Genomic DNA, 8,621 nt, shown 5'->3' with positions numbered 1-8,621 from the left:
TCCACAAGATTCAAGGAATGAGAGGTTATTTTAAAGCGCGTGATATAAAATGTATGTGAATGGCACCGCAATTACAATTACAGAATAATTTGGCTTACCCGGGACCAGCACTCATAAACTGATCCACCGCTTACAATTGCCCGACTCGTGAGGCCACGTCAAAGTCATACAACAGATAGGTCTGTGCCATTGGTCAGCGATGTCTCTGTAGATGCATGGGAAGCTCGTGTTGGGGGGAGTGGAGGGACGGTGGAGGGGGGGGGGGATTTACAAGATACCCGCATGTCCTCTCCTGACGAACGTCTCCGATCAACGCATGGGCAAGCCTGGGAGGGTGATGACGATGGTGATGATGACGATGATTTGACTGATAATCATGATGACATGAATGTTGACAAGACGATGATGGAATTAAGATGATGATGATGATGACAAGATCACGATGAGATAATGATGATGATAATGAAAATGGGGGTGATGATTACATTTTGGCAGAAAACTCCGGCAATGTAATTTATTTACCATACATCTCGACAGCTAGTTTTGCCACAGGACAACCGACTTTGAGTGGATTGTGGAATATATATGTGTTTTTTTTTAGCCAATCTTATATTTCCATTCAGGTAACCCGCAAAAAGCAAGCAATTGCAATAATCCACAAGCAAGAAAATTATTTGACGTACAAAGGACAATGGCAGCGGAGGGCTTTCAGCGTATTACGAGCGCACGTTAAAGCCCGGGCCTACAACATGAATGGATATTGTGCAGGAACACAAGAGAACACGAGAGCCCACAATGAGACCAATTACCCCTCCCTGACCCACGGGGCAGTACCGGTATGGGCAACAACCAGTGGCCCGGTGAGAAGTTTTCTCATTGATTATTCTTGTTCGACAAATTATAACGCCTGAATATAATTGTTGTTGTTTTTGTTTTGGGGGGGAGGGGCAGTGACGCAGTGGCACGTGACTAGAATTCGGCATTATGAACACGCCAACTTTAATTGAGTCACAGTTAGCTGGGGATTAACAGTTAGCTGGGGATTAATTGAATCCCCAGCTAACTGTGACTGACGAGTGAAATTTTGAATGCTTGTGGGCATCCTAAAACGAAACATTTTTTTTATTTTACCAGGTAAGGCCCACTGAGCTATATAGCTCTTTCTAAGAAGCGACCTGGCCACAAATGACAGCTCAAATATTTCCACGTGATAAGCCACTTATCATGTGGAAATGTATCGCAGCCAAATACTCTAAATACATGTTTTTAAATGCAGAGGGGAAACCCCGGAGAAAAATCCACGCGACCACGGGGAGAACACGCAAACTCTAAATATACAAGCGTCAGGTTTGGGATGGAACCTACAACACCCTGTATACCAGGCGAGGGAGTTAACATCTCGCCACCGTGGACCCCTCTTCTCCTGCACCTATCCGCTCTGACGAGTGTGACGAATGGTCGAATGACTTCAAACATCTGAGACAGTATCAAGAGGGCTTCATTCAGCAGTGGATTGATCATGTCTGAAGACAATAGACACGAAACGTGGCCAAGTGGCTCTGGAAGGTTGCAACGTTCAAATCCCATTCTTCTGGTATTTGATCATATAGGAATCAACAGTAGGTTATAATATTGCATGGATTAGTCAATTACCTTCGAGTCTATACTTGAAATTCATAGTACATGCATCGAATTATGGGTGAAAGAAGATATGCTTTTTTACGATTTATGCATTCGGGCTAACAGAGCAAACAACGCATTGGGAAATAGTACACATGAGATAGTTAACGTACGAGACAAACAAGATCACAGCCACACTCCATTGATGTACTGTGGGGGGGGGGGGGGGGGTGAAATCATTAGACATTCGAGTAAACAGTGACATCTAAATAATTACTGTGATAGGAATATGGAATTTCCACGACTGGCTGGGGATATGAGCACCACGATCAGTGCGCACGTAGCAAGAATACATGCCGCTCCATAAGGGGCCGTCCATAAATGACGTCACGCGATTTTGGACGATTTTTGACCTCCCCCCCCCTCCTTCGTCACACGACGTCACAAAAAGTCAGACCCCCCCCCTCAAATATGACGTCACAAAGCTCTGCCCCCCCCCCAAAAAAAATATAAAACCTGCTTCAAATCACTATAAACTATTGTCATTGTAGTTGTGTATTTAATGTGGCGCTGCACTCTGATGTTGTAGGAGAAAACATTTACTAACAAGTCTTTTTAATTAAGTAGAACGTGTTGTCTATATTTATTTAAAGTTGCGCATTTTGATGTGACGTCACATTTCTTACCCCCCCCCCTCGTCACACATCGTCACAAATGTCTGACCCCACCCCCCCCCGCCAAGTGCGTGACGTCATTTATGGACGGCCCCTAAGTTGCCGCTTGTCATTTCCACGATGAATCTTGACTTAAAGCTTTCGTTACTGCAGGAATTCATATTCTTTGGTTCTTTCGGCAAAGTCGCGTAGAACAAAACAAATTGACAAAAAAACCACGACGTTTCGATCGCAACACAATCAATCGTCACCAGGAAAAAAAATGACGATTGCTTGTGTTGCGATCGGAACGTCGTAGTTGTTTGTAAACAAAAAAACGTGTTCTACCAAAGAATATGATTTTGCACGATGTATTCTTCCAGAGTGTGGAATGGCGTGGATTATTGTAGAAATCTGATCTATCCGCGAGGCTTTAACAGTGACAATGTGTGAGCCAGACCATGTGCCACGCCCCCCCCCCATGTGCCACGCCCCCCCCCATGTGCCACGCCCCCCCCCACCATGTGCCACGCCCCCCCCCATTGCCTTTGGCTTGGGAGGGATGCAATAACGCACCCATTCCATTGGTGGCCAGAAGGGCCGTTTGCCAAACATTGCTCCCGTGCCACGCTCTGAGCCCCGTGCTGTTTTGTTAGCTTTGAACCTGAAGCTCAACAACATTTATTTCCTTTGTTGTCCGCCCCCCCCCCCCCAAAACCGCCTCCTTTACAATGGGTGCTTCCACAACCCATTCTCATTCCTATATAATTAATTGAGCCGAAAACGATGCATTCTTCGTGTTTGTTTTTTTAATCGTGAAAATTGTCGAGATTTGTTAAATACCACTCAAAATATGATTTAGCCACTACTTTGTTCACTAAATAATACTAATGTACAGTCCTGGGTTAATATAACGCTGAGTGAAGGTTTCACCAATGGCCTGTCAGCCATGGGTGTAGATTGTCCATACTTCACCGTACTGGTCAATGTGGGTTGGTGAAGGAAGCAGGCAGAGGACTGGTTCAGATATCACCGCTCCACCTCATGTCTGTTATATACATTTATGATTTTTTTTTTATTAATGTATAACGTAATGACGTTCTACAGTTTGTTCAACAATTTCTCAATAATAGAATGACATAGAACAAGCTTTAACTTTACCAAAGAAACAATTTAAATCATATTCTTGGTTCTTTCGGCAAAGTTACGTCGAATCACTGCAGTCACGAAAGCTTTAAATCACAATTTAATTTAAATCATGTAAAAATAATAATAATCGCATTCAACCAGATAATACATTTCTTCTTAATTCAATGAAAGACTGAACACTTTCAATAATTAATTATGATTTTTGTATCAATTTTTATTTCAATCCAAAATGTAACATGAATATTGCATGTTTTGTAAGGTCCCCCTTACAGAACAGACTCTCCAGGCCTCGTCCATGTATGGACAAAAAACGATCCTGATAAAACGCTGAACCCAAATTGTATTTTTATTCATAATAATAATGACCTTGTGCTGTAGGCATCATGTCACGAGATAAATACATTAACATTCAGACCTCTTCAGCTAGTAGTGCATAATCCTGTGACAGTGTAGGTCACTGCAACAAGGCCTCTTTATCCACTTTAGATTCACACATTTTAATATCGTATGAATATTTTTCATCAAATCTCAATCAGAGCTGGAATTTAACAAACTTATGTGAAAAAAACAACTTAAATACCGTGGTTGTTGTGTGTTGTCGTTGGTGAACAGGCTGAAAAGCATCAACTCGCTACCCTTGAGAATCCATTTTAATCATGGGTGGCTGCCCGGAATCAAATTTAGGATGCTCGTGGTGCCAGCGCAGTGCTCTGACCCTTGAGCCATCTGGCACCCAGATAAGCCATCTGGGCTCCTCAAAGGATGATGAAAATGTTGCTGCTGCTGCTGCTGATGATAATGATAATAGCTGTGGTGCCAGTGTTGGTTGGTCTTGATGGAGTTGTCCTGACGGTAGCGCGTTCGCCGCTTATTATTACGACAACGGTTCACGGTTCGAATCCAGCAGCCGCCCTGGTTAATGCGGCAAGTGTATTAACCGTAAGCATATGCATTGGATTCATAATGGATGTTAAAGATCCCATGACGTCATTCGCAAGAGTATGCCATTGAGTGCCGATGTCATTGTCCAAATTTGACTAAATGACCTGCAAATTACTCAGTTGGAATATACACGTAAATTATCGCCCCCTGCTGCGAAAGCTTGCCAGGACCCTCCTAGTAAAGAGTCATGAGACTCAAAGTGAGGATTTCGTGGGTATACACGCGTTATAATAATGATTTCGTGGGTATACACGCGTTATAATAATGATTTCGTGGGTATACACGCGTTATAATAATGATTTCGTGGGTATACACGCGTTATAATAATGATTTCGTGGGTATACACGCGTTATAATAATGATTTCGTGGGTATACACGCGTAATAATAATAATGATCCCCTGCCAAGCAAGACACGGAAGGATGGTACATTTACAGCACAATTTACCATCGTTGAATACCCATGGCAACACTGTGATCGCAATGACTTCGTAATTATTTAGAGTTGTCATTGTCAATGGATTGCTGGATGATGGCTTCCCCTATATCTTGTCGGTCAAGGAGGTTTTTAAAACATGCTTCACCACACTGATCTAGTGGGGGTTGGTGAAGTGGGGAGGACGAAGATATGACTCGCCACTGATGTTAACTTTGAGAATAGGTTTTCCCCCTTGTTTTTGGCAACACAACAGGTGTTAAGATATTAAAACACCAAACTGAAACCTTTTACGCGTGCAGTGGTCATGATGGAGACCCAGTCTCATGTGTGCATTAACCACAATACTTTTGGTCAGAATGCAAACAAAAAAACATACTCTGATAGCATATGCATTGTCTTTGAAACTGATTGGTCCACACCAGAGACAGCTTTCTTTTGAGCCTAGTCTCAAACGGTGCTGGCAAAGGAGGTCCCATGGTGATGTTAACTTTGGCTGGAGTTGTCCTGACGGTAGCCTCACTTGCTTCACCCACGGCTTTAATTTTAATAAATGGCATTGGTAAAATGTTTGTGAATTTATTGCCGTGCATATTTGGTGGTACTTATCGCTGTTCAAGACCCTTCGCCAGTGGTAGAAATTCCACATTTGCATGGCCAGGGAGCCAGTCTTTCTCCAGGACAATCACTATTGATGACTTCCTATGAAGCAGTATTACTTTGATGGATCCTGGAATGATTCTGGGTTGGGTTGAGTGCTCTGCTACGGCATCACCTAGTCAGACTATGATCACATACACCTATTACCGGTAGTCTTGAACACCGCAGTGACTGGCGAAAGACGGTATTCGGATACGTGGGAAGTCTCAATGATTACCCATGAGACACATGGGTCTTCACACTTTTGAGCGTCTCACAGCTATGTAAATGGATTTTCACGCTTGATGTCGCTTTGCTGGAAATGACGCGCTCAGCCTTATTTTATCGCAGCACACCGGCACCTGCCGATGATCCAGGTCTCATGAGAGGGTCATCTCCAAAAGTGGTGTGTTACTTCGAGCCTTTGCATGAGAAAAGAGTGGGAAACTAAAACTAATAAAAGCTATCCAATGTTATTATTATTATTTCATGCACAATGGGGGAGTTCAGTAACTTATTTAGTAACCGCTCTCCTATTTTCTTCAAACGCAGACTCACACTTGCCTGCGTGACAGTTAAATGGTTCTGTGTCTCAGTGTCTTAGCTTTCAGTTTCTGTGGTTTCTCTCTCTGTTTCCTGCATCACTGACCGAGTTTATTGGGTGTTGCCAAAGGTTTTTTTCAGTAGGTCTTTAAACCCTTTGGGGTTGACATGCATTCAGTTAACCATTGGTAAAAGTGTAAATTAATCAAGACTTTCATCGGAGGGCAAGATCAAATGGCCACGAACCACATCGTAAGCTCACACCTCCACGAAAGATCAATTCCATTGTCTGCTGGGCTTTTGTTTAGGCTGAAATTGTCTACACAATGCCAATGCGAGAGCGCACTCTTCAAAGTCAAAAAACCCAGAGTGGAAAAAAGGAAACAGGGCAGACAACTTTGTCAACCTGGTTTTTTTTAGATGGATTTGAAGAAAATAGCTGTCTGGGAGTGACCTTGGGATGAAATGGCTCAAGGGTGAGTGCCAGGGGTTGATGTAGTGTGTTGACCTCGGTGCCCCACAGGCTGTAATGAGACGATGAATACGATGAAGATGATGATTGATTAGAATATGATGATTGATTACTGGCTGGTATGGCTGCTGGCTAGTACGCTGGGTGCACTGTGTGTGGTGCATGCTAGAATTCACAAGCACACTGACATTTAGGCAGTGGTAACCATCACTGACATACACACACACATATATGTATAAATAAGGCTTAAAAAGTAATCATGTCAGCACTATGTGAATCCACTGCTGGAAAAACAACTCCCCACGCCATATTGATCCTGGGTGCTGTTTAACCATATGTGTGTATGTACAGTATGTTCTCCTATAACGCGGTTGTTGAATTCCTGAAGAACGCCGCATTGGAAAAAAGACACGTTGCACTATAGTATAATATTGGGCGAAGCACAGTCCGCGATAACACGTGAGAGTCTTACACAGACTGAAGGGCGTGGGTAGCATCCAGCAGCATCCCGCCATGTGTGATGCTATGCCGAGGCAGCCGTACAACTGCTTATTTCTAGTCGCGCGACGTAGTTCTGTTCATATCCAATTAGCGGTATATCCAATTTGCATCCACATTATCAAATGGTTTTCCCTTATAGATTCATCGCATTGTGTCCAATTCTCGTTATAAAAACACGCGGTATCAGCGAACAGGATGTATGTATGTTGAACATCTTTTGCACCGTAAGTAGCCAACTGTGCTAATCGGAGGTGCAGAGATACTTCATCACACTGGTCAGTACTTCAGTACTCATTGATGAAGGCTTTAAGCAGTCCTTGCCTCATGTTGTTTCGTTTAAAGTTGCATTTCCCAGGAACGCAACCCCAACGTTAAGCGAGGGGGAGATTGGTCTGGCACAGTGGTTCGCGCACTGCACAACGAACTCGGCGATCTGCATTTTATCACAGTCTATGGCTAACATCAGTAGTGAGTGAAATCTGGACTGGTCCCTTCCCTGCCCCCCGCCACCACCCCCCTTCAGCAAACTACAGTGACCAGTATGGTAAAGTATGGTCAAACAACCCCCGTGACCAACATGGTGTTGGGAAGCCTTCAACAATCAGTGGATTGACAACGGGCTGTCGTTAGGTATTTTTTAAATGTACATACCTAGAGTGCAATACTACACTATTATACGCAATGCAATTCGTTTTTAGTATGTCAAACAGCATTAAATTACGACTGCGTAGGTATTCGCGATTGTGCTGTATAGTTCTCGGACGTGCATTTGGGGTGTACCCCTTGTTCAATTGTGACACCTGAAGTTTAACTCTAGCTGCTGGAAGCTTTCTCATTTAGCTCTTTGTCAGACATCATGCCAAATGACACATGTACACCCATAAAATACATCCGGGAGCTGTACGCATTACATTACAATACTTCAATTCCGCTTTGCATACTGAAAAGCATGTCGTGGTATATTTATTTTCTAACTTAAAAAAAATGTAAACACCTTGAAAATTCCCTGCATCCGTGGCTGCGCCACCCATTTTTTTGTCTGTGATCCATTTGCGAACTGTGTGATTAAAAGCATGATTTTATACGCATCAACTACCATGAGTCGTGATGTAGGTACTAGGGAAAGAGGAATGATTGGAAGGAATGGAAGGGACCAGACCATATAAAACATTCCAAAATAACACGCTTGTTTCTAGTTTAACAAAACTGCAAACTTTAACACCAGCGTGAGACAGACAGATTAATGCTTAAGCAGCAAAGTTTTTTTTGTAAACATTATGAGTAAAGTGTTTTGACACTTCCATGTACTGTACATTGCTTTAAGTCTAAGCTACTGAATTCATTCAAGCTCTCTACGGACACTTCATTAAAAAACAGGTAAGAACCTGATATGGGTGGAGTGGTGGCAGAGTGGTTAGCGCAGCGTGCCATGATAACACACAATCTGGATTCGACTCCCAGCCATGGCTGATGTGAGTAATGCACGGACATCTGATCTGACCCTTCCCTCCCCCATAGCTCCCGCCACCACCCAACAAGAGTGTAGCAAGGCCCTCATCCAGCAGTGGTTTGACAAAGGGCATGTGCATGTACATAATTTGGACACGTAACGAGGACCTCTGGCCTAGAAGAATCAGTCTTTCTTGGGAATGGAGAGGGTAGCAGGGG

The sequence above is a fragment of the Petromyzon marinus genome, chromosome 3, assembly GCF_048934315.1.
Source record: "Petromyzon marinus isolate PM22_M1 ecotype Great Lakes invasive population chromosome 3, UKy_Petmar_22M1.pri1.0, whole genome shotgun sequence".
NCBI lineage: Eukaryota > Metazoa > Chordata > Hyperoartia > Petromyzontiformes > Petromyzontidae > Petromyzon > Petromyzon marinus.
This window is presented reverse-complemented; position numbering follows the sequence as displayed.